This window comes from Tupaia chinensis, unplaced genomic scaffold (genome assembly GCF_000334495.1).
Source record: "Tupaia chinensis unplaced genomic scaffold, TupChi_1.0 Scaffold148234_1, whole genome shotgun sequence".
Classification (NCBI taxonomy): Eukaryota; Metazoa; Chordata; class Mammalia; order Scandentia; family Tupaiidae; genus Tupaia; species Tupaia belangeri.
Genome location: NW_006208084.1, coordinates 2,394,023 through 2,420,995, shown reverse-complemented (window position 1 = coordinate 2,420,995; position 26,973 = coordinate 2,394,023). Strand labels below are relative to the sequence as shown.

The 26,973-nt window shown below is 43.8% G+C and overlaps 1 protein-coding gene across 6 annotated transcripts in view; it reads right to left on the bottom strand.

Moving 5' to 3' along the window:
- LARGE1 (LARGE xylosyl- and glucuronyltransferase 1) overlaps positions 1-26,973 on the bottom strand; it is a 662,422-nt gene that overhangs the window by 505,120 nt on the left and 130,329 nt on the right. The gene's annotated exons all lie outside the window — the stretch shown is intronic.

Genomic DNA, 26,973 nt, shown 5'->3' with positions numbered 1-26,973 from the left:
TACCAAATCTGTGTATTCAAAGTCCAAAGCTTCTTAGATCTAAATTCTACCCTAAACTGCTTCAAAAGCCAATAAATATTTGTTAAGTGACTAAGACAAAAACTAAGAAGGTTCTTTCCCTTGAGGTATTTATAACTCAACAGAAATACTTACAGTTCGTACCACCCAGAGATTTCCATCTCTTTCTGTCTTCACAAATATGATGGAAGACCAAAGCTATGCCTCTCTGGAAGTTGACCAAAGTTCCGTTTATCCTACCTGTCACAGATTTAAAAACTCCACATCCCGAGTGTTTACAATCTGACATGGCAACTTACCAAGTTCAGTAAAATAGAAGATAAAACTGACAGGTGTTTCTAAAAGCTGTCTTGAATTTTGTTTTTATAGAAATACATACCCAGAATATTTATTTAGATAACCTCAGAAGTTTTAATCCTCCTCTCTTTTTTTTCTTTCTTACTTTAGAATGTCCATAGGCACATGTCCTTTCAAGGTGAACATCAGGTAAATCCTATCAAAAGCAACTGCAGTCACTTCTCTTTCCATACTCCACCAAACATGATTTCTTTCAAAGAACAGGAAGAAGGTCTGTTTTATAACTTATATAAGTGAAGACGACTTTTTCTTTTTAAGTTCTTGCTATAGGGCACATGCATCACCAAGAAGAAAGAGACAGAGAAAGTAAGAAATTACCCCCCAGGGGGATGGTCATACCACAACCCCTTATCCTCTATCCTCCTCTTGGGATTTTGGTCTCCCACGCACACCGACCCAGTGTGATTTTCAAGCCGCAGGGTCAGGGACTCAAACCACGATTGTCCATGTGGGAGTCCAGTGCCTTAAGCATCTGCTACCTATCAGCCCAAGACTTTTAAGGGAAAAAGAGTCCAGTTTTCTAGAAGTAAATGAGAAAAGCTAATGAGTAAGGAGATGGTTTAAATAAATAATAAAATTAAAAAGTCTACAAGCAGTGTACTGCAAAGACTAGAGCCACCTGCAAACCTTCACCAAGCAATGTAGGCATGGGGAGGACAGCCTGACATGCCCATGACAGCAGATGACAAAGTACAGAAAAGAGAACAATGAATGGCAGTCACAGAACTACAAGGGAATGGTGATTGGGGGCCATTTACCCAGGGGGAAAACTTCCCTTCACACCTCAGTAATTTCCATGGATTATAGACGGCAGAGAGAGTCCGGACGTGAGTCACATTATGAAAAGTTCAAATAGTCGTCGTTTCTGTTTGAGAAGACAGAAAAAAATACTATTGGATTGTTGGAAAAGTCACAACGCATTTTTCCATAGGAAAACATAGAAAAACACACATGACTTTTCCAACATCCCAATAGTTCAGAAACTTTCCCATGAAATCATTATGCGTCTTTGGTTTTATTTGGTTTGGGGAAATGTTGCTACTTAAAGGGTAAAGGGTCCTTTTATCTGACAATTCATCTGTATGGAAGACTTGACTGTTAACAAGACCCTATCACTAGATAAGTGGGCATTTTATGGATAAGTTTCTGTAGAAAAAAATAATTTTAAGCAGCAAAGATTACTATATAGAAATCATTATGGGTTTTCATGTGGCAGTTAAGCCAAAGGCTCCCGGCTACTATTACTACCAGCACTAGTGCTACTACTTCCAGTCCTGCCGGTACTAGTACTCTGGGCACCAGTACTAACTCTATAGACTCTATAACAACTATCACCATCTTTCCAGGAGCAAGACTGCAGATCTTATTTGTGCCTGAGGGAAAAAGCAATATGTAAGGGTCTAGCTAAGTGCCTACTATACTCAGATGAGCATTTAATAACATCCTGTCATGTGCTCCTTACAACAGCCCTAACAAGTAGGCTGTATTGTCATCTGTCCCCTTTCTCTCTCAGGAACGTGATGTCCAGACAAGATATGGACTGTCTCTGGTCCTCTGCAGCTGGCTGAAGTGCACGCCCAGATGCATAACACCATAGCTGGGGTTCCTTTACCCCAGGTGACAGCACACTATGGCTGTAGATGTCCTAGGATTAGAAAGGTAAGGAGGGCAGAGGTATGACCCAGAAAATTCAGGAATCCATGAAGAGGCAGGATGTGGGGGAACGAGTGGCATCTTCCATTCCCTAAAGGCACCATGACAAACCAGAATAAGGAAGTCACATCATTTAAAACAAAAACAAACAAGAACAAAGAAAAAAGCAAAATGTTTCCAGACTCTTCCTCTGTATGAAATGCAGGTGTTGCAAGTCCCACCACCAGCATCCACACCATCACCACCATCCACACCATCCCCTCTCTCCCTTCCCTACCCAACATTTCCCAACTTCCCAGCAGAACAGACCTCCTTTCCCACTGTGTTTAGGAGCTTCCCCAAAACCCTAGGAACTTCCCCCAAACCCTCCTCTGGCCCTTTTCACTTTCTTTACCCAACAAAAAAGGAAAAGGTGGAACTAAGAAAGGGCTTGGAGAAAACACTGACATGGAGCATCTAGTCTGCTCCGCGTACTGTCTTCTTTAGCATCCGAGAAGAGTTTTTCACCAAAAGATCAAAAGAGCCCTGAGCGAGCCGGAGGAGGAGACCGAGGCAGGCAGTTCCGCCTCTGGCCATGCTATCGTCAGCAGTGCCAGGAAGATTTATGAGATGTTTACACGCTCTTAAGGCATCGTGCAGATAAGTGCTCAATACGGCCTAATTATTCACATTAGCAATCCCAAGAAGAGTTGGGAAACATGTTCGGAAACTTTAAAATGTCAGTCTCTTTCTCATCACCTTGCATCGCTACAGGGCTGTCAATTTTAAAAACATCACGGCTGGAGAAGAGGAAACAGCCAATCACTCCAATCTGATAAAGGAGACTAGACTTCTCCAGGCTTAAATGAGGAAGGACAAAGTAAGTCTCAGCTCCTGCCTAGCATACACAATGCACCCGACTGTAAGGCAGAACCCTCGGAAACTGGAACAGCTCCCCTCATTTATTTACATTAGGACTTAAACTTAGTTTTCTTTATTACGATGCCATTGGAGGAAATAAACACTGCAACAGCCCAATTCCCACTCCCAAACCCAAAACCCAGCACAGGCTGGGAGAAGTGAGGAACGTCACTTCTTGCAGGAGAGTGGCTTTAATTCCAGAACACAGGTGGCTACTGTCACTTGCAGAGTCCCTCCTTCCTCCCCTAAGGACATAGAGAAGAAACCTGCTCCCTAAATTGAACTCTTCCCCGTTCATCTCCAAACTACTGGCGTGTCTGCATTATTTCCTCATCACTGCGGATCTCTGCATTCTTATAGAAGGCAAGCTCCTCCCCGTTTTCTTAGGAAGCTGTCTTCTCATTGCCTCTCTGTCATAATCGCATAAAGGGGGTGGTGTAAGAATCTCTTCCTTTCATGTAAATGTACCTAAAAAATAGAGAAAATTAATAATGAAGGAATTGATAAGAGTAGCTTCCAAGACTTTTTTGAAAGTCAAAGGATATGTGCACTCACCAGAGAGGGAGGAGAGAGAGAAAGCGCCCCCAATGTGGTATGGCCACATCACAATCTTTTCTCCAACACCTCTCCATCCCATCAGGATTTGGGCTATACCTACACACACGCCTGGTGTGATTTTCAAGCCACCAGAGCCTGGACTCAAACCACAGTTGACCATGTGGGATCTGGCCCCCACACACAGCACTGAACTGCTGTACCAAGGAGTCAGTCCTCCAAGCTTTCTGTAGGGCTTCTCCTTCCTACAGCCTTGGGGAAAATATAGCTTACTAATGCAGAGGAGAAAACAGGGTTCAAATATTGTAAAGCCGTGAGCATGAATACAGTAAGTGCATGTTTGACATATGGCCCGCTTCCAAACTCATGTATCCAGAAACTTCCCAGGACCTGTTAAGGTCCATGAAATACATGGCTGGACTCCATGTGTCTATGCACATAATTTGTGAATAATTTGCAGATGCTGATGGAGATTGTGCAACTCATTTCTCAGATATCAGACCACAAAAGATGGCATCTCAGTTTGTCTCTGGTGGATAAGGGGGAGTAAAGAGGGAGAAAGACAGGAAGGAAATAAGAGAGAGAGAGAGACCCATACGCCCTGAGGGAGCCCAGGCACCAGCAATCCCTGCCAGACCTGAGAGCTCGGGCTGAACAAGAAGTACTGCTACTCCCAGACCTTGTCTGCAGCTACAACTGCTCTCTGGAGGAGCGAGGAGGCTGCGACTGTCCGAGAAGCCAAATGATAGAAGAGGGAAGACCCTAGCAGACAGGTCAGGCAGTTGGATCAGAACACAAACCCCAGTCCATTCTTTTACAGCTGGAGGCCTTGAGTAAACTACAAAAATGCTCTCGACTCAGTTTCCTCATCTGTTCAGCTACCATAGACTCAATTGCCCGAAGTGGTACCATCTTGAGAGTGAAGAGTGCTGTTCATATAAAATGATGCCAAAATACCTGAGAGGACAGTTAAAATCCGACAGTGGAAGCAGCTTTCCGTGATTCTTAGCGTGTCATGGGACTCAATGAGTGGTTATAGTTTTGGTGATCCTATTTCAAGAGAATTGAACTTTTTTTTTTTTTTTGAAGAGGTTTTTGCTATAGGGTGCATGTGCTCGCCAGACAGACAGAGACAGAAAGCAAGAAATCAGCCCCTAGGGGGGATGACCACGCCGCAATCCCTTCTCCTCTGTTCTCCTCTCAGGATCTTGGGCATGCACGCACACACGCCTGGCGTGAGTTTTAAGCCACCGGGTCCGGGACTCAAACCACGGTCGACCACGTGGGAGTCCAGTGACACAGCCATTACGCTAACTGCTGGTCCCAAGAGAATTGGACTTTTAAGAGGTTTGGATTTATGCTCCATCTTTGCAGACTGTGTACAGGTAAAACTATTTAACCCTAAACCTCAATTTCTTCATCCAAAAAAAATAGGAAAACAATAGTACCAAATTATAGGGCTGCTGAAGCACAACATGAAATTAAGTACTTAGCATGTAGGACACTGCCCAATATACAGTAAGTATTTCACAGTAGCCATACAACTACTACTAGTACTGCTACTGCTTACATAAGTGTAACCATTTTTTTTTTTGGAGGGGTTTTTTGCTATAGGGTGCATGTGCTCACCAGAAAGACAGAGAGACAGAAAGCGAGAAATCACCCCCCAGGGGGTATGGCCACATCGCAATCCCTTCTCCTCCATTCTCCTCTCGGGATCTTGGGCACGCACGCACATGCGCCCGGAGTGAGTATAAGCCACTGGGTCCGGGACTCGAACCGCGGTTGACTACATAGGAGTTCAGCAACATAGCCATTACACTAACTGCTGGTCCTGGTGTAACCAATTTGATTCTTGCAGCAACCATCCTTTTATTTATAGACACACACACAAATAATGGAAAAGTGGAATTAAAGCATAAGTTTCTTTTGGTGCAGAAATTTTGACATCTATGCATAGTTATTTTATAATATGCATTTTCCATGAACTTCTTGAAGACTATTCATACATGAAGTGTTGAGAGTGTGTGCATGGGTCAGACATTGCAATTCTCCCACCCAACACTACTCCATTCAGTTAAAAGTAACACTGCAGACCTTGGTCATCTAGTCATGAATTCCAGCTTCCGATCTGCACAGATGGTTCAGTCACCTTAATCCAGTATTATTCCTCCAGATTTCTGGAGCTTTCTTTTTCTCCAGGATATTACTGACAGCAACTTGACCCATGACAGGATGGAGAGCCAGCAGTAACACGTGGTACCTTGCAGAATGTTCTCAAGGACAGAATATTATACCAAAGAGGCACTTGCAATTCTGTGGGTAGGACACCAGCTTTCGCACGTGAAGTTAGACTAGGCACCTGGAGGACAAACTACCGCCTACTATCCGTTCATTCCATGATCATTTCTGGAGCAACATTTCGGCGGAGCAACATTTCGGCCCAGCACCACTGCTGAGAAAAATAAAGGCAAAGTTCAGCAGAAACCACCGAGTAGTCAACTAACTCACTAACAGGGAGGTCTGCTTTCGTAAACACATAAAGAACATTCTGATGAACAAAAGCTAGAATAATTGACTGAGGAGGAGTCAATTGTGGAGTTCAGGGATCTGGAAAAGGACGCTTTGTGTGTTGGTATAGGGAGAAGGAAAACAGAGACATCTTCATAGATGAGGTCACAGTGGAGCTGGGATTTGAAGTATGGATCAGCGTTTGCAGAGAGTGAGTGTGCTTGCAAATGGCTGTGGTGGGCAATATTTAGCAGGAAATGGGGAGGAAAAATATCCTACTTGCCCCACATGTTCTACCTCTTTTAATTTTTCAGATGCCTGGCTCTATACAGTCAACTTTTTTTTTGGAGAGGTTTTTGCTATAGGGCACATGCACTCTCCAGAAAGTCTGAGAGAGAAAGAGAGACAGAAAGAGAAATCATCCCCACCCCCGCCCGGGGGTATGGCCACGCCTCAACCCCTTCTCCTCCATTCTCCTCTCGGGATCCTGGGCATGCAGGCACATGCGCTCGGCGTGAGTTTAAGCTACTGGGTTCGGGACTCAAACCGTGGTTGAATACATGGGAGTCCAGTGACATAGCCATTACACTAACTGCTGGTCCCATACAGTCAACTTTTTTGTTATGTCCTGACTCATTCTGTTTCAAAAATTTAGTTTTGGGGGGGGAGGCAGATGGTGGCTCAGAAGTAAAAAGAAGTTGCTCTGTCAGGCCAACACACTTGGGAAAGCACCCATACTCCTTGAATATGCTGGGCATGTGCCCGCCCACAGTCTGGGACTAAGCGAAGATGGGGGTGGAAGGTCGCATCAAAACTCTGTTGCTGGAGAGAAGAGAGCCCCACAGCGCAGCAGTTGGGAGCTATGCAAAGGAAGGTGGATCCCACATGGATGACCCGGGTTTGGGGCCAGGCCCCACTGTCTTGAAAAACACACTGGGTGCACATGTATGTACCCAGAATCCTGATGAGGAGGAGAACTAGAGGAAAAATAATTGCATCATGACTGGGCTCCACTGGGGGATTCTCTGTCTCTCCCATGAGTATACACCCTATGATCAAAGCAAAACTGTCGAGCATTCTGTCTCTCCCTCTCTCTCTCTCTGGCTCATATAAGAAATAAATACAATTGCTTTTAAAAGGGAGCAAGTTTAGTGTGGGTACATCAAACCCCTGCCAGTAAAGTTGTAAGCCCCTGGCAGGCAAGGATTATACAGGCTGAGAACCTCTCTCTTATCTGAACTGCTTAAGACCACAAGCATTTTGGATTGCAGGTATTTTCAAATTTCAGAATCCCTGCATATATACGTAATGAAGATATCCCAGGAATGAAATGCATGCTTAAACATGAAATTCATAGATACCTTAAATGCAAGCATGAGGGTAATTTTATAGAATATTTTTGTATTGTGGAGTTTTCACTGTGACCCATCACATGAGATCAGGTGTGAGTTTTCCATTTATGGCATGTTGTGGGTGCTCAAAACATAACAAATTTTGGTGCATTTCAGATTTTGGATTTTTGCATTAGGGATGCTCAACCTATATATCAAATGCTCTGACATCTAAATATCTATGCCTCTGTGTGTATGTGTGTGTATAACTGTGTATTTATTTTTATTTTGGAGGAATTATCCACTCACAGTAAGTTGTGAAAATAGTACAGAGATGTCCTCTGTACATCTCCACTCAGTTTCTCCCAGTCATGGCATCTCACATCACCACAGTCATTATCCAAACCAGGAGATTAACGTCAGCACAGGAGTCAGCATAATGCTCTTACCATCCATCTCAGTTACTGCAGTGCACCCCTTTTTCTTGATGAGTAATGATCAACTGTTAGAATGCACTACACTGTGTTCGATTATTCACCTAGTAAAGGCATTCAGGTTGTTTCCAGTTTTTAATGATTAAAAATAAATCTCCTATGAAGAACTGTGTACAGGTATTTGTGTACATGTAATGCTTCTTTTTTTCTAGGATAAATACCCAAGAGTGCGACTGCTGAATCATATGGTACGAATATCTTCATGTTTTAAAGAAACTGTCAAACAGATTTCCAGAATAGTTACACCATCTCACAATCCCACCAAAGATTCAGTTTCTCTACATCCTCACCAGCATTTGATATTACTAGTATCTTTTATTTCCATCATTCTAATAGATGTATAGTGGTAGCTGATTAAGGTCTTAATTTGTATTTCCCTTATGTTCTAGACTATCTTTTCATATGCTTATACGCCACTTGTGTATTTTCTTTGGTGATGTGTCTGTTTAAGTCCTTTGTGCCCATTTTCTAACTGAACTGTCTGATTGCTTACTGTTAAGTTGGAAAGACTTTATTTTTTTTTCCCCCAAGAGAGTGAGAGTTTTGCTATAGAGTACATGTGCTCACTGAAGAGACAAAGGGAGGCAGAAAGCAAGAAATCACCTACCAGGGGGATGGCCACGCCATAATCTCCTGTCCTCCATTCTCGCCTTGGGATTTGGGGCATGCATGCAAACATACCCAGTGTGATTTTTAAGCCACTGGGTCTAGGACTTAAACAGTGTTGGACTATGTGGGAGTCCAGTGAGTAACCATTACACCATCTGCTGGTCCCCCCTCTTTATTTTTAAATCTAAGATTGATAGAGGTCATTGAGAAAACGACTGAACTCCCCTAAGACTCAGTTTCTCCACATGTAAAATGAAGAAGATAACTGAAACACCTACCTCATGGGTTATCGTAAGAGTAGAGGTCTGAGGAAGGACATTAAGGAGAAAATTAGAGAGGCAAAGCATTTATGGGACAAAGAAACGGGGTATTATCTGTTGAAGATAACTTTATAGTGTTGTCAACTAGACTGGTGAGAAATGTACACATGTTGAAATATTCACTTTGCAAGCTAAATAACGACTGCATAAAACAAATTGAAATTAAAAAAGTGTTAAACTACATAGAGCATTCAGAATAGTCCGACACATGAAGTTTGTGGTGGTTATTGGTTTTTCATTCACACATGAAAGTAACACCTTCTTTTGTTCAGTTTACCTTATGAAAGCCCTAAGCAAACTGCCCAATAATTAACTCTGAGAAGAGTTAAGGGGGTAACAAGTATGTGCAAAGGAGCAATCTGGTTGAAGAGGAGATGACTAGTAGACCCTCCCAATGCAGAAATCCTGCCAAATTTCTCAAACAAAAGATACATCAGAAACAAATGGAGTTCTGACCAAAGGCAAAGCCAAAAATAAAAGTGATCATCTGGGTCCTTCAACCCACAACTTCTGCCTGTGTGGCCCCTGATTCTCACTGCAAATGGCTTGAAATGGCAATTGAGGCACGGGGAGGGTGATTCACTGTTATCACTTAAAGAAGAGTTTCGGAGGCCCTGAGGAGCGCTCACGCCTTCAGCTTCAGTGTCTTCCTTTGCTTACAATTGGCAGGTGAAAGAGGGTAATTGCCACTTGCCTTTGGTAATGGTTAAGTCCCCCATTGTGTACTAAAGGTGGCTCTGAGTCATCGTAAAGCCAAATGAAAAGAATATTTTAAATTAATCTTTGGGCAACTCCCACAGGAGGAGGTTTTCTTCCCTCTCCTTCATTTCAATGGTCACAAAGGCAGGAACCAAGAATATCTCATGTGCTGCTCCCCTGTTGGAATAATCCCCTTGGATATACAGTAGGGTAACAAGTAACACCTCTCTCTGCCCAATGGGAGACTGGACACATGCACCCATGGGGCCCTTGCGAGACTTGTGCACATCATCTTCCATCTGGGAGTAACAGTCTGTTCCCACGTCTATCTGCCCCTCTGTGGATCAAGCCTTCTCAGTGGGTTGTGAGGACTCCAGTGCCTAGAACACTGTCTGACACATATTTGAAGCTCATAATATAACAAGCTGCCTGACAGTCTTGGGTAGGTGGGTAAATAGAAGGACAACTGGATGGGTGGGAAGACAGTGGATGGATGGACAGACTACTGGAAATCAAATGAAGAGTAGCCATACCAGGGAGAAGCAAAATATTCCTTCGCTCCACCACCAAAATGCACTGTATAGTCACTTCTGTAATTCCCAAAGGCAATAGCCACTACCTCCCTTAATTAGCTATTGTGACATCATAGAAGCAGTAGAGCACTTCATTTCCCCCAAAGTTCTAGGTGTTCTTATTCTTTGCAACTTACATTTATTTTCTCTCTCTAATTGAGATTTTATTGGGCTAGGTATCAAGTATTTTCTATAACTTCTATAGTACCCTGTATTTGGAAATGTCTTGGGAATAATGAGTTGGTTTCTAAAGGCCAACCAGCCTGAAGATCTGGAAGTTTTACAGGTGTGTTGTACAAGACTGAGATGCAGTAAAGGCTAATGGTATTCATGGTCTTTAGGATAATGTGACTGATTGCTGAACAACATGAACTACTGATAAAGGGAGGGAGGTGCTGAAGGTACCCAAGACCAGCCCCAGGTTAAATGACTAACTGAGATGATTCACCGGCTCAGCTTACAGATGTTCTCATGGCTATGATGTATAAAGCACAATCAGCAAAGAAAGAAGGTACATGGAGCACTGTCTGGGAGAAACGATGCTCAAACTTCAAGAACCCCCACCCCCCCATACAGTCACGCAGCAATGAGTGGTAAAAACACAAGTGAAAAAACATGTCAACCAGGGAAGCCTACAAGAGGTTCAGGGGACCTGATTTTCACCAGGCATGGGTCAGGTAGGCATCCTTTGCCTGACATGTGCTGATATTCCAGATGCCCAGAAGAAAGACGGGTGATCCATATGTTAACTGTATCAACAGTTTAGGCACAGTCAGCAGGTCTAGGAATGGCAGAAACCATCCTAAAATCTAAGCTCCTAGATGCCAGGCCAGTCAACTTTATAACCAGGCCTTTCTAGGGAGATGAGTCAGAGCTGAAATGTTAACTCTCTTCTGCATCAGGTGGGGGGCAGGAGGGGCAGGGCCTGATGGGGACAGGACACAACACACAAAGGGCTGGTCTACTCAGGAAGTCATTCTCTGACTCCAAAATGCTGCCTGTGTTCACAGCAGTTTTAGCTCTCCTTTGGGGAATTGCCTTCAGGTCCCTCTATCTATCTAAAATGTGGTAAATATCCAACCCTTACAGGAAAATGTTCTCTCTAATGACCATGGTATATTATAAGCCTCTCAAGTTCAAACCAGAAGTTGATAATAAAATAATGAAACTGCATCCTTCTACCCTGGTCCTCAAATTCAGAGGGCAAGGGCCATTCATTGATTCTTTTCATACAGATGCATCTGACACCTTTTCCCCTTTTGAATACTAGATAGTGTGCAGGTTGCTTGCTCGAGATACCTGTAGAAAAGAGGGTTGCAATGACACCCACAGCCCCACTCATCACTGTTCAGTACAATAAACACCATGCACACACCCAGTACTGCTTCCTGTAGAACACTCAAGAGAGTCAACTGCATATGTGTGTTTTAGGTACATGAATAAGACTACAATTCACTTCTTTTTAAAAAGTAAGTAAGTAAATAAATAAATACCTGTCTTTATAAATTAATAAAGGAGCCCCCCAGTGTTCCCATACCACCCAAGTTTTATTATTATTTTTCTAGAGCATGAAGGAAATCCAGCCACGTTCCATCTCTTCCCCTTTACCTGCATGCATTTCGTAGCAGACTTCTTGAACTTGTGGTTTTAAATGTCATCTAATGCTGGCAACCCCCAATCTCTGTTTCCCACCCTAACCTTGCTCCAGAACTCATGGAGTTCTGGCTCATAAACTGCCTGGCCTAATATATTCACTTGAATGTATCTACAAAGCACACTCATTCAATAAAATTGAACTCAACCTCCTAATGTCCTTTCCCAAGCTGGTTTCTTCTGCACTCTTCCCCCATTAGAGTACGTGGAACCCCCACCCTTGCCCCCACTTCTTCCTTTGAAGCTCAAATAAGACACGAGATTCACCTGTGAATTGAGTTTCCTTCTGTTTGCTTCCATATTCAATGCATCAGCATATCCTGATAAATTTACCTTCAAAACACATCCAAATTCTGGTGATCTCCCACCAGCTTTGCTGCTATAACTCTGGTCCGAGCACCAGCATCTTCTGCCTGAATTTCTGTGCCAATTTCCTAACATCTCTCTCCCGGCTGCTGCCCTTGTTCCCAAACCCTTCTCAAGTCAGTAGCCAGAGATCGTTGTCAGAAATAAGCCCCACATTTCTGCTCTACTTCATACCCCTCCAATGGCTCATTTCTTACTGCCTCACTTCAGCTCCTCGCAATGCCCCACATGACAGATGTGCCTTGTGCCTGAAACAGGGTGACCGGACAGGACGCTAAAATCCAGTGGCCGCTTCTCTTCTAAAGCTCAGTCACAGCTGTGCCTCCCAGGGGTATCTTCCAATTTGTGCAGAGGTGTCTGGGGACCAGCAACAGTGCTCTCTACTCTTGTCCTTACTCATCCTGTCTGTTCCCTTCATCCAGCCTCCACCCTGCCTCCCCCACCCTGGGATATGGCCACCCTGCCCTCCTGTGGGCCTCTCTTCAATGGCTCCTTACATGGCCCCACTTAAAATGACAACTGCCAGGACAAGCAGATGGCATAACGGTTACATCGCTGGACTCCCATGTAGTTGACTGCAGTTCAAGTCCTGGACCCAGCAGCTCCAAATTCACACCAGGCATGTGTGCATGTGTGCCCAAGATCCCAAGAGGAGAAGAGAAGAGAAGGGACTGTGGCATGGCCATCCTCCCTGGAGAGTGATTTCTTGCTTTCTGTTTCTTTGGCAAGCACATGTACCCTATAGAAAAATAAATCTCTCTCTTATTAAAAAAAAAAAGTACTAGCAGTTAGCGTAATGGCTATGTAACTGAACTGCCATGTAGTCGACTGCAGTTCGAGTCCCGGACCCGGAGGCTTAAACTCACGCTGGGCGCGTGTGTGTGTGCATGCCCAAGATCCCGAGAGAAGAATAGAGAAGGGATTGTGGCATGGCCAAACCCCCCCACCCCGGGGTGGGGAGGGATTTCTCGCTTTCTGTCTCTCTGTCTCTCTGTCTTTCTGGCAAGTGTATGTGCCCTATAGCAAAAACCTCTCCAAAAAAATAAATAAACAAACAACAATAAAAAGACACCTGGCATACTCCACTTCCCTTCTGTTATTTTCCTTCCATTTTTAAGATGCTCACCATCTGAGACCAGCAGTTGGCATAATGGCTATGTCGCTGCACTCCCATGTAGTCAACTGCAGTTCGAGTCCCGGATCTGGTGGCTTAAACTCACGCCGGGTGCATGTGCGTGCGTGCCCAAGATCCCGAAAGGAGAATGGAGGAGAAGGGACTGCGGTGTGGCCATCCCCCCGAGGGGTAATTTCTCACTTTCTGTCTCTCTCTCTGTCTCTCTGTCTCTCTGGCGAGCGCACGCTCTCTATAGCAAAAACCTCTCAAAAAGAAAACAGGAAAAAAAAAAAGATGCTCACCATCACTATGGACTTTACATAATGCCTACTTCACCTCATTAGATTTATTTTTTCTCACTTTTTAAAAAATTAAGATGAAATTAACACAAAATTAAATGATTTCAAACAACCCTATGGCAGTTAGTGCATTCGCCATGTTGCACAACCACCACCTTCATCTAATTCCCAAACTTGCCTGTCATTCTAAAATAACCCCCCTTACACCTCTGGCAGTCTCTGCCCATTCTTCCTCCAGGGCGCCCCAGGTGATGACCAGTGTGCGTTCCATCTATACAGACTTCAGTCTTCCGTATCTTATGAACAGATCAAACAACGTGACCTTTTGTCGATAACTTCTTTCCCTGCCCCTTGCTGGAATGTAAGCTTATGACAACTGGCCTTGTTTCCTTCACTAAGCTCTGGTACCCAGGAATGGTCCCTGAGCAAAAATAAATAAATAAATAAATAAACAGTTAAATGAAGGCATGAACAGTGAATGGGCCACATACCATCCGGAAGGAAGAAGGTAAGAGTAGCAGAAGGCTCTTGCAAGATTCAGTCCAGATGTGGGCAGGACCAGAGGACCAGACACTGAAATGAAACCCAGGAGTGGCAGAGGCAGACTGAGCTAGAGAAACACATTCACCCGGTGAGGTCAAAGTGTGGCTTCCAGGACAGCCCAGAGCCTTCGAGGGAAGGCAGTGCATCCTCCAGCTGCAGTGCTTACAGGGCCTCTTCATATCGACACGTGAGAAGGGGACGAACAGCTCCTGAGTGCTTTCCAGGAAGGTGGCTGGATCGTCATATTAAAATTACTCATAGTGGGACACCTTCCCAACTGTGAGCTCCTTGACAACTGGACAAGAGCTTATTCCCTATTGAATCCCATCACCCAGAGCACTGTTCAGACCTCAGAAGGTTCTCTGAGCCTCAGAAGGTTCTCTGGGCCTTAGAAGGTTTTCTGATGCCAGCTGGGCTGATCAGAGGGAGACAGTGGCACTCAGGAGCTGACTTCAGATCCTCTTCCTTGCACTTTTAAATCATGTGTCCTCCAAAAACATAGCCTGAAAGGCAGTTTGGTGCAACAGGTTAGACTAAACTCTGGAGTCAGCTTTTCTGCCCCCTTCAAGCTGTGTGACCCTGGGTAAATTCCTGAACTTCTCTGTACTCAGTTTCATTACTTGCAAAATCCAGATGACAGTTTTGGTATCTGCCTCAGAGGATGGTTTGGGATTAAAGAAGATAATCCATATAAACAGCTTAGAACAGAAAACAGCACATATTGAGTGTTTATAACCAAGACTTTAGTTTAGTGTTTTTTTTTTTAATGGACTTTATTGTTTTTTTAGAGCAGTTTAAGGTACACAGCAAAACTGAGAAGAAAGTACACAGTTTACATACTCCCCTCCCCTAAAAATGCATAGTCTCTCCCATTATCGACATCCCCAACCAGGGCAGTATGTTGTTACAGCTGGTGAACCAACAGTGATCCATCAACCTCACCCCAAGTCTACTGTCTACACTGGAGTTCATTCTTGATGTCACAAACAGTGGTTGTGACAAATGCAGAACAATACTGATCCTCCATTACAGTATCACACAGAAGAGCTTCACTGCTCTCCTAAAACTCTGCCCATTGCTTATTTATCCCTCTCTCCCCACAACTCCTGAGGAGTAAAATTCAACCCTTTTACTGTCCTCACAGTCTTTTTCAGAATGTCATAGTTGGAACGCATATGTTGCCTTTTCAGACCGGCTTTCTGCACTAGCAAACATGCATTTAAGTTTCTTCCGTGCCTTTTCATGGAAACTCAGTTCCTTTCAGTGCTGAACAACATCCACCATCTGGCTGTACAAGCTTATTTAGTCATTCATCTACTGAAGGACATCTTGGTTGCTTCAAAGTATTGATAATTACGAAAAAAGCTGCAAATCATCCACATACAGGCTTCTGTGTAGACAGAGTTTTCAACTCCTTTGGGTAAATGCCAAGTTGCATGATTGTGGGTCATATAAGAGCATATTTAGTCTTTTAAGAAACCACTATCTTCCAAAATGGCTGTACCAGTACACATTCCCGCCAGCAGTGAATTAGAGTTCCTGTAACTCCATATCCTCATCAGCATTTGGTGGTGTCAGTATTCTAGGTTTGGTCATTCTAACTGGTATGTAGTGGCACCTCCATGTTGGTTTTCTTTTTATTTCTCTGATGGCATACAATAACTTTTCATGTGCTTATCTGTCATCTGTATATCTTCTTTGATAAATTGTTGGTTGTCTTTGAGCCTTTTTTTAAACAAAAAAATAAATGGGTTGTTATTTTCTTCTTGTTGAGCTCAAGCCTTCACTAAGTTCCTCCAGTTTCTTATGTGAAAAAAAGGTCAATGTCAAGTCAGAGTGTAGGGAGAAATCGGTCAGGGGACATATGTGACCACTTCCCATGCCCCATTACAGATGCTTGTCACTAATACATGGGGGAATCAGATAACAACTTTGCCCCAATAATGCATAAATAAATCCCATCAGCCAACATGTATCATATGTTTACAAGCCACAAGGCACTCTGCACAATTATGAGACTGCAAATGTGGGTGAGATCCAGTACTCCCTGCCATGAGGATGCTGAAGAAACCAAGTGTGAGCTGGAGTGATTCCATATAGTGGGGCGTGCCCTGGAGCTACACTGCTTTAGGATGCTGCAAAAAGATACTGTGTTTCACACAGTTTTCAGCAGACCATCCTCTTCTTATTTTCCCATGTCTGTGAACTCCAAAATGACTAGAAAAAGACAGGTTCAGTGGTGAGTGATAGGGCTGTTTCCCCTCAGCCTCAGAAGCTGAGTATGGGCACTTTGCTCTGCCTACGACACTCCTCTCCAAGTCCCAGCCCATCTCCATCCAGTCTCCTCTTCCTGGTCCTCCTCAGTTTGGACTTCAGCAGGTTCTCCCTAGCCCCAGCCACCCACCCGCCCAATGCAGTGAAAGGATCTTGTCCTGTGCGATTCACTCTCTCAGCCTCCCTCACTTTCCGCCAAGGCACTCCAGTTTATACTCGCACATATGCGATTTTGAGATTAACCTCCACCCAGAGAATGGTTCCCAAGAGCTTAGCACAGCACCTGACATGTGGGAGTTTTTCTATAAGTAGACACTGACTAGATGTATGGACAGATGGACAGACAGACAGATGGACAGTCAGGCTGAAATCCCAGTGAGACATGTGCCTCGCTCTCTGTATCTTTAAACTTGCTCTGCCCAACAGAAACATGATGTCAGACACAAGTAATTTTAAGTCTTCTAGTAGCTACACCTAGAAAGTAAAACTGGGGCCAGCTGGTGGCATCATGGTTATGGCGCTGGACTCCCACATGGCAAACCACAGGTCAAGTCCCTGACCTGGAGGCTTGCTTTCTGACTTTCTCTCTCTCTCTGGTCAAATTTATAAAAAATAATAATAAATAAAATTAAATAATTATTTTTAAAAATAAGTAAAAGTAAAAACTAATAGGTAAAGTGAATTTAAATAATACTGCTTCTGAGCTAGCTGCTTCTGAAGCCAAGAGTAGATCATGGCATAAAAATCCTTATGGTGGGAGGTAGGGGGTGGCCAGAAGATGTTATAATGGTTACATCACTGCACTCCCACATGGCAGAACACAGTGCAAGTTCTGGACCCAGAAGCTTGAAATTCACACCAGGCACATGTGCATGCCTGCCCAAAATCCCAAAAGGAGAATGGAGGAGAAGGGACTGCAGCATGGCCATTCCCCTAGGGGGTGATTTATCACTTTCTGTCTCTCTCTGTCTCTCTGGCAAGTGCATGTGCCCTTTAGCAAAAATCTCTCTTTCTCTCTCTAGTGGAATAAACTTTAAAAAATAATACTACAGCTTATTTTACTCACCAGATCTAAATATTATCATTTCAACAAGTCCTCAATATAAAAATAATTAATGAGATATTTTACATCTTGTTTTGCATTAAAAATTCAAAATCATATACATATTTTACACTTACACTACATCTCAATTTGGGTGCTAAATTTTCAATGATTAATGTGAGACAATCTTTCTACCATAAGCTTATATAAAGGAAAAATATTCTACACTGCTTCAGTTTTCAAATATAAATTAATGAAGATGAAATAAAATCTGAAGTTCGGCTCTCAGACACACTGAGAAAGTTGACCGAAGTCAGAGACCTAGTCAGGAGTGGTGAGGATTTGAACCACAAGCTGGGGAATAGAAAGCCACACCACGATGCTGCACCACAACACTCTTGAAGCATCAGACAGCAGAGGGGAAGGACAGTTAAATCTCCCAGTTGACTCCTAAGAACCAAATTATGTGAGGCACATGGATGCACAACTATACTATGGTATGTTGGTTCTTAGGCTGCTCACACATACCAGTTCACCACCTCAAGCCCATCTACCTAGGATTTCTCAGCCTGAGGGGCCAGCTGGTAGCACCAGGATAAGTGTGATGCTTCAAGAAGCTGATTCACATGGGATTCTATCCCAGATTGGCATCTGGTGACCTCCGTGAGTAAACCTGACATGTGTGTGCCCAAAATCTGGGGCTGCCTCGGGCTGGAAATGGATCATGGCATTGGGATCCTACTGGGACTGCTAGCTGTCTGTCTGTCTCATCCCCCCCACAAACACACACAAATTCATGGAAGCAATAAATAAAACCTTATTTATTTAAAAAAAAAAAAAAAAGAAGTCTCTGCCTAGTTACCACCAAGGGATTTACTCTGGCCAATAAAACAGGATCACCAGCAACTGAGAGGAGGCTATAAAGAACCAGTGTGTGCACTTCTCTCTGCCATCATGACCAGCAATCTAGCAATGGTTCTCAGGGAGAATGCTTATCATCCTGAATCCCAGAGGGAAGACAGCGTGGAGAAGGGCCAGGGGACCTGGGATGCTCATGCAGGATTGGGGAAGGGCTTCTATCATTATAAGCAAGCTGTTCACTGCAGTGTAACCTCACCTCCGGACTGACATCTGCATGGTCAATGTGCAGGTGGAAGAAGGGTAATTTCAGTAACATACAAGGAAAAGTGGGTAACTCTGAGCTCTTCCTTATGTTGATTGCAAGAATCCTGCAGGCTGCTCCTCCCTGGAGTCAGTCAAAGGGCTATTATACCACCAGCCGTGGTGGGGTCTGGTTTCATTCCTACTGGTATTACTGTATTTCTTACAAATAGCTCATTAAGGCAATTATCAGTCATTAGCACAGTAGCCTGAGCATCAGTACAATCACACACATTAATAAAACACAATTTAGCAGAGCGAGTAAAGACATGAACGAACTGGGGCTCCCTTGTGGGGCCCTCATGGTTTCAGCTGAAGAGAATTTCCCACTAAAATAAAGCCAGGCACAATCAAGAAGTCTTCGAATCTCAGCACCTCTCTAATGATCACTTGCATGGGATTCAATTCAACCAATGAAAAAGTTAATAGGTTTTCCAAGGAAAAAAAGAAAATTCCAAATCTTGAACACATGGAAAACAGGCTGGACTTAGGGAGTGGTAAAACAGGAGGCCAGCATGGGGGCTAAGGCAGCTAGATTTCACATGGCCAATTTTGCAGTTCGAGTCCCAGACCTGGTGACTTGAAAAATAAGCCGAGCACATGGGCATGCATAACAAAATCCTGAGAGGAGAAGGGAAGAGAAGGGACTGTGGTGTGGCTATCCCCCCTCAGTGGGTGCTTTCTCACTTTCTCTGTTTTTTTTCTCTCTCTCTGGCAAACATGCACACCTGATAGCAAACTGGGGGAAAACAAAAACAAAAATGAAACAAAACACATTGAGATTTGGTATATAGAGGTAGGGCCCAAGGTTAGGAAGAACGTCTGGGGGATGGATGACAACAGCTTCATTACATCACACTAAGTTGGCTGGACTTTCTCTAGAAGAAAGAAGTAATCAAAGAGGCTTAAGCAGGGGCTCCCATGAGCTGCTCTGAGCTTTAGCAAAACCATTTTGGCAGAATAAGAATGATGGATTAGGAGACAAGGGAAGGAGGAGACCAGGGTGTCAGCTAGTGCAATACTTGAGGCCAGGAATGACGGGAGCCCGGCCCAGAATGGTGACAGATGGAGATGGAAAACCCAGCATGAGACGTCAGGAGGAAATGGACTACTGGGGGCTCAACACTCAACTGCATGACCTAAGTTAGAAAGGACATGGAGAGGGGAAATGGGATGGGGAAAATGTCTACACATGACTCTGAGATTTTGACCTTCAATGCACAACAATGTCATTAATGGAAACCACTGTGATAGGCTCAATTCAGGTGAACAAATGAAAAACAAACAAACAAACAAAACAAAACATCAATAACACATATGTATAGACATTACACACTCAATTCTTTTCCCACTCAAGGGCACTTGATATCTAAAGCTGCAGAAGCACATGCCCTAGAGGGTTAGACCACGGGGGTTAAGGCCATGTTAAGCTCCAATGACATTCTGAAGTGCACTAAGAATCAAACTGGCCTATTCTGCCCCAACATTGGATCTCCCCTGCCCATAATCTGTAACAGTCCCTTGGCTTCATTTTGGATGAGGCTTTTTGGGGCATGTATTGTCTTCTCCTATTCATCACTTCACCCATACACATGCACAAGTGTCAACTCTCTCTGCATCCTGACGACCTTTTTCTCTCTATTCAAGTCTCCAAGGAAAACTGAGATTCAAACCAGATTCTCCCGAGGTACACTACCCTGCCAGGGTGTGTTGTCATTGGTGAGACCTCACTCAATCACACCTTCATCTTTGATCTGCCAGGTTGAAGGCACAGATGGTGCAGGCATCACCAAGCCATCCCATCTATCTATCAGACTCTCTGAAATGTCCCCTTGGGTTTCTAGGCCATTAGTGACTTTCCCTTTGTGTGAAGTACTTCATTCCATAAACACAGTCAAGTCTCAACAGCTGTCCAGGCCAACCATACCACATGGATCAAGAAGTTTCTTCACAGTCTATTCGCTCATCCAACAAATATGTGTGACGCCCTGACAATGTTCCAGACCTGCACTAAACAATGAAGCACAGAGATGAAAAGAAAACCATCTGTCCTTTAAGGTGCTCATTGCCTCTTCAAAGAGACAAATAAATAAAAAGATAAATAAAATACAGATACATTTAACATGACTGATTTGCTTGCTTTCTATTTTCTTTTTCCCCATTAGGTGGTATCAATTTGACATGTAACTACAGACTACTGGTTTAGTGTTAAAGTGGAGTCATTAAATATATCTACTGCATTAAGAACTGCCATTCTAGGAAGTCTTAAGCTTCCTAGAGAAGGCCCAGTCCTTACAGGTTTGTGGAAATAAAAAATGCCAGATCACATGGATTATTCTGTTCAGATTGTCAAGTACCCCAGGACCAGAAACAAAACAATGCCAACAATGTCTCACACAAACATCGTGAAGGAAGATAGATGTGTCAAGCATTTCAATCCCTCCTCTCCTACAGACTACCTGACAGATGAAATAGGATTAAGAATGGCGACCACTCATGTTCAAAGATGGCGAAGTGTGGACATTCTCATTTGGACACAATCACTGGGAAACGACACACAGCTTTTGTCTTCCAAGATCAGCTCTCAGCTTAATGACAAAACACTACTTTGGGAGGTTCCATCTTTTCCACTCAATAAAGACTTTGTGGTGAAATACATTTTTACTGTGCGCAGAGAGTGGGAGCCCAGATATCCTTGATCTCCATCCTTTTCCCCATCTTGACTGGTATTTCCAACTCTTTGAAACTCTTTTACATTCTGTAACGCTCCCAACTTCTGCCTCAAGCCCCTTATGGGAGAATCTCTACATGAGAACAAATGTCACATTATAACAACTCAGTGAACACTGAACAAATATACAGGGAGGGAAATAATTACTTACGAGTGTTTACATGATGCCAGATATACTATACGTTCTTTCAACAACCCTAAATGGTAAGTACTAGTTTTCTTAGTTGAGAGGAAAACATAAAAAAGACCTTCACTTTTAAAATACTAACTCAGCAGGGGGGTAGGGTGGAAGACACCCTGAGGCCACGACTCTACGTGCAATCTGTCTGACCTCCAAAATCACCATCTTTTCCACAACACAGTGGTCACGCTCACTAAATCACTTCAAAGCCCAGAAGGCTCTCCAGGAAAGGGTGGTCTGATGGACTGTCAACCTGCCCTAAGTACCTCTATCACTCAAGTCATTCTCCTCAACCTGAAGTCGCTCATCACAATCAGTCCCTAGAGCTGAGACACTGGGTATGTGTCAGGCTAGCAAATGATGCTTCCCAATAGCCCAGACTCAAACACAGCATTGGGGACTTGACATGGCAGTAACGATAATGACCGTGAGGGTAAGTTTCATGCATCCACTTGGCTAACATACAGCTCCCAGTATGTAATCAAACAATAGTGTGGCTATGAAGATATTCTGTAAATGTGGTTATCATCTACAACCAGTAGACTTTCAGTAAAGGTGATAATTACCCTCAATGATTGGTAGGCTTCATCCAATCAGTTGACAGCTTTAAGAGCAAAAATTGAGGTTTCCTAGCAAAGGCATTCTGCCTCAAAACCACAGTTTTAACTCCTGCCTAAGTTTCTAGCCTGTCAGTTTGACCTATAGCTAGCGTTCAGACTTGTCCGCCCTCATAATCACATGACTCACAATTATATGAGCCAATTACTTAAGTTAAAGTCTCTATCTATATGTGTGCACATGCACACGTGTCTATGGGGGGAGTGTGCAAAAAGAGACTTCAAAAAGTTTGTGGAGGGCTGGAGCCATGACCTAATGGTGTAGGAAGCCAGATCCCACATGGCTAACTACAGTGCAAATAAGCTGGGCACATATGTGTGCATGCCCCAAATCCCGACAGGATAGAGAAAGAGGGAAGAAGGGATTACCGTGTGACCATGCCCCACTGGGGCATGTTTTCTTCCTCTCCCTCTTTCTCTGTCTCTCTGGCTAGTGCACATGCCCTCTGGCAATTAAAAAAAAAAAAAACTGTGGAAAATGAAATTTTAAAAAATTTCAAACACATGCATTGGCTTTCATAATATATATTTTTCATGAACTTTCTGAAGCCTCCTCAGACCCAAAAGTTCATGGATAATAGGAATTATGAAGAAACTATACATGGATTTTACTTTGTACCAAATAACTCCTATTTTAATTTCATTTTTCAATTTTTTCCCTTTAAATTAACCATTCAGCATGTGAGCATACATTTAAGAGTGAAGTGAGAGAAAGAGGGCAAATGCATGAAAGAGAAAGAAGTAGCCTCCATTGGCTCTGGCATCCTAATGCCCTTTCTCAGTCCCTAGCCTGTCAGACCTTGGGCATGCGCACACAGGTCTGGAATGTTTCAGGCAAGCCAAGCGAGGGAGTCAAACCAGTCACCCTGTGGGATCCAGCTTCTCTTGAGCAAGACACTACCACTGCACCACACAGCCGGTCCATTTTCTCATCACCTTTTTTTTTGAAAGGTTTTTGCTATAGGGCGCATGCACTCGCCAGAAAGAGAGAAATCGCCACCCCGCCCCACCCCCCCGGGGGAGATGACAATGCCACAATCCCTTCTCCATTCTCATCTCGGGATCCTAGACATGCACACACATGCGCCCCGTGTGAGTTTAAGCCACCAGGTCTGGGACTCGAACTATGGTCGACTCCATGGGAGCCCAGCGACATAGCCATTAAGCCAAATGCTGCTCCCTCTCAACACCTTTTTGAAGTCATCTAGTAGGTCTATCTGTATCATCCTGCTGGTTTTGTTTCTGTACAGTGGTGAACAAATGCACAACATAACTGCATGTACACTGTTTCATTTGACCCTCATGACAGCTCACTGTTGTAAGTATGAGCATCCTTCCTACAGATGGGGAAACTCGCACTCCTTGCAGGTACATAACATGTCTGAGGAACACAAAGACATTAGATGACATGACTACAATTTATACACATCACCATAATCCCTAATTAGGATGCTCAGGAAAGGAGATGATGTAATGACTTGCCATTGGCCACATCTTGAAGCACAGCCCAAGGAAGACCAAGCCCACAGCTGGCCAAACTGGGTCTTCTTACACTATGTCAAGGAGCTACTCTCTGACTGGGCAACAGAGCATGTGGGGTCCCTCCCAGGATGCGTGCCAGACAGGACCAAAGGAGAACGCAGGCAGGGAGGGCAGAGGCCTGCATTTCCCTCCCTCCTCAGCACCTTGTCTAAACCAAGGGCCCTCACGGCCTGTTCCCTTATCAAGCTGTCCAGCTGTTCAACATGAATGCCAAAATCATTGTTCTTCATTAATTCACTGGAAGCCTTCATATAAACTTCATTAACAGGCACAGTAATTGCTCTGTGAATATTGCCCATTTTCCAATTATGTTCCTTTCCTCATGCCGGGAGAATCTGCCATCAGAGAAAAAGCAGTGTTGCCTTTGCCTGGTTTACAGCAAGTGGGTGAATGATTGGCTTTTGACAGTGGCTTCTACAATCTAAAAGGACTCTTTCCATCCAACACCCATTCTAGGGAATTTAACAGTGTGTAATGTGCAAACCACCATCTGTTATCCCAGCCCAGGGATTTATAGAGGCTTGCAACTTCAGGGAAGACAGTGGCCAGCCATGAAAAGGCACGTTTCAAAAGAGAGTTATTAACAAGAATCTGAACTCCCTGTCTGTTTACAAAGTTGCAGGAAGGGGTGTGTGTGTGTGTGTGTGTGTGTGTGTGTTCACATCCATGCAGTAGCCCCAAAGGAGTCCTTTCGGTATTCAACCTCACATGTCCACAGAAAACTGGGAAGCTTTTGCCATGTGAGGAATACCTCAAGAGAGATGCTTTAGAAGAAAGGGATTTAGCTGTGGAACCATTCAAGGACCATGATAAGCATTTCTTACAAGACCATCAACTGCATATCACCTTCAAAAATACTGGCAACCCTCCTGAGTCCAATTATCTCTGAACTCTTCCTCTTTTGCACTCAATTTTCTCATTAAATGAGCACACAAAGGCGTGGCCTGTTGTTCAGATATCTGCACTGTTTTCACAAACACAGAGAGGGTCTAAGTGATGGAACTCAAGGTCTGACTCAGAGAGCACCTTGTGCAACCAGAGGGGAAAGAAATGAGGAGGAAAAAAATCATCTTGAATACAATGGAGCAGCATTTGGATTTTCAAGCTCAGTTTCACCCTCAATATGCAGTATGGCTTTAGAGAGACTGACAAATAGGTGGGCAGATGGATAGGTGGGCAGATGGATGGATGGATGGATGGAGGGAGGGATAGATGGACAGATGGATAGGTGGGCAGATGGGTGGAGGGATGGATGGAGGGATAGATGGATAGATGATTGACTTATATATTAGGTCATCAGAAAGGTCATGATGTTATTTTCCTGTTTTTCTATGAAACCCAATACATGCACCCAAACAGATGGATACATGGGTAGGCAGATGACTGACAGATATGTACATACAAATATACACACAGACTTAGTCTGATCCTGCTGCTATAACAAAATGTCATAAGCTAGGTAACTTATAAACTATGTAAATTTATTTCTATAGTTCTGGAGGCTGAAAAGTTTAATATCAAAGCACAGGCAGATTCAGGGTCTGATGAAGGCCTATTTCCTGGGCCAGCAGGTTGTGTGGAGGTTAAAGTGTTAGATCCCATGTGGCTGACTTTACAGTTTGAGTCCTGGACTGGGTGGAGTAAAAAACATTCCAGGCATATGTGTGTGCATGCCCAAAACTCCAGAGAGGAGAATGGAGGAAGGACTGTGACATGGGATTTCTCACTTTCCATTCCCTCTCTTCTCTCTCTCTGTATCTCTCTCTGTCTCTCTCTGGTGAGCACAAGTGCCTTATATCAAAAACTTGAAAAAAATCTTCTCACTGCAATATCACAAGATGTACAAGGTGGATGGAGCAAGGAAGCTCCACTGGGTCTATTTTATAAGGTTACTAATCCTATTTGTGAGGGTTCTATCCTCACAGCCTTATCATCTTGAGGGTAAGAACTTCAACATGGGAAATCTGGGGGAACACAAACATTCAGACCATTGCAGATGGGTAGACAGGCAGGCAGACAGACAGACAGACAGGTTGGGGTCAAGCTTCTAAGTCAGGCCTTGCTGACCTCCACAATTAACATCTTTCTCACAACATAATATTCTCTCTCATTTGATCATTTTAATTCCAGAATGTTCTCTGGGAAGGGCCAGTCTGAAGAACTGTCAACCAGCTCGTAGGCAGATGACTGACAGATATGTACATACAAATATACACACAGACTTAGTCTGATCCTGCTGCTATAACAAAATGTCATAAGCTAGGTAACTTATAAACTATGTAAATTTATTTCTATAGTTCTGGAGGCTGAAAAGTTTAATATCAAAGCACAGGCAGATTCAGGGTCTGATGAAGGCCTATTTCCTGGGCCAGCAGGTTGTGTGGAGGTTAAAGTGTTAGATCCCATGTGGCTGACTTTACAGTTTGAGTCCTGGACTGGGTGGAGTAAAAAACATTCCAGGCATATGTGTGTGCATGCCCAAAACTCCAGAGAGGAGAATGGAGGAAGGACTGTGACATGGGATTTCTCACTTTCCATTCCCTCTCTTCTCTCTCTGTATCTCTCTCTGTCTCTCTCTGGTGAGCACAAGTGCCTTATATCAAAAACTTGAAAAAAATCTTCTCACTGCAATATCACAAGATGTACAAGGTGGATGGAGCAAGGAAGCTCCACTGGGTCTATTTTATAAGGTTACTAATCCTATTTGTGAGGGTTCTATCCTCACAGCCTTATCATCTTGAGGGTAAGAACTTCAACATGGGAAATCTGGGGGAACACAAACATTCAGACCATTGCAGATGGGTAGACAGGCAGGCAGACAGACAGACAGACAGGTTGGGGTCAAGCTTCTAAGTCAGGCCTTGCTGACCTCCACAATTAACATCTTTCTCACAACATAATATTCTCTCTCATTTGATCATTTTAATTCCAGAATGTTCTCTGGGAAGGGCCAGTCTGAAGAACTGTCAACCAGCTCTAAATGCCTCTATTTCTCAAGTCATTCTCCTCAATCTGACCTCCTGTGCCACGATCTGTCCCTAGGGCTGAGATATGTGCGAGTGATATATACACACACTATGTGTGAGACATAAATACACACATACACATATACCTATTGTTCAATACACACCTTAGAGGCTAAGAGTTCCCTATGGTTCCTCCTTTGCCAGACTCACAAGCTTCCTCACATCTGGAGCTTGCCTACAGCCTGGTCTCCTACCCTTGAAAGTGCACTCCTTCCACAGCCTTTCTAGGTGCTGACAGCACTGCTTATCCATCAGATACAGTTCTAAGCCTTTTGCAGATATTAACTCATTTAATACTGAGAATAACCCTAAAAGGTAGGCAGCATTGCTCCCTTACAGAGCTATGAAAAAAGCACACCCAAGGTATAACAGCCAGAAAGCGCAATAGCCTCGAGCTCCCGGCCA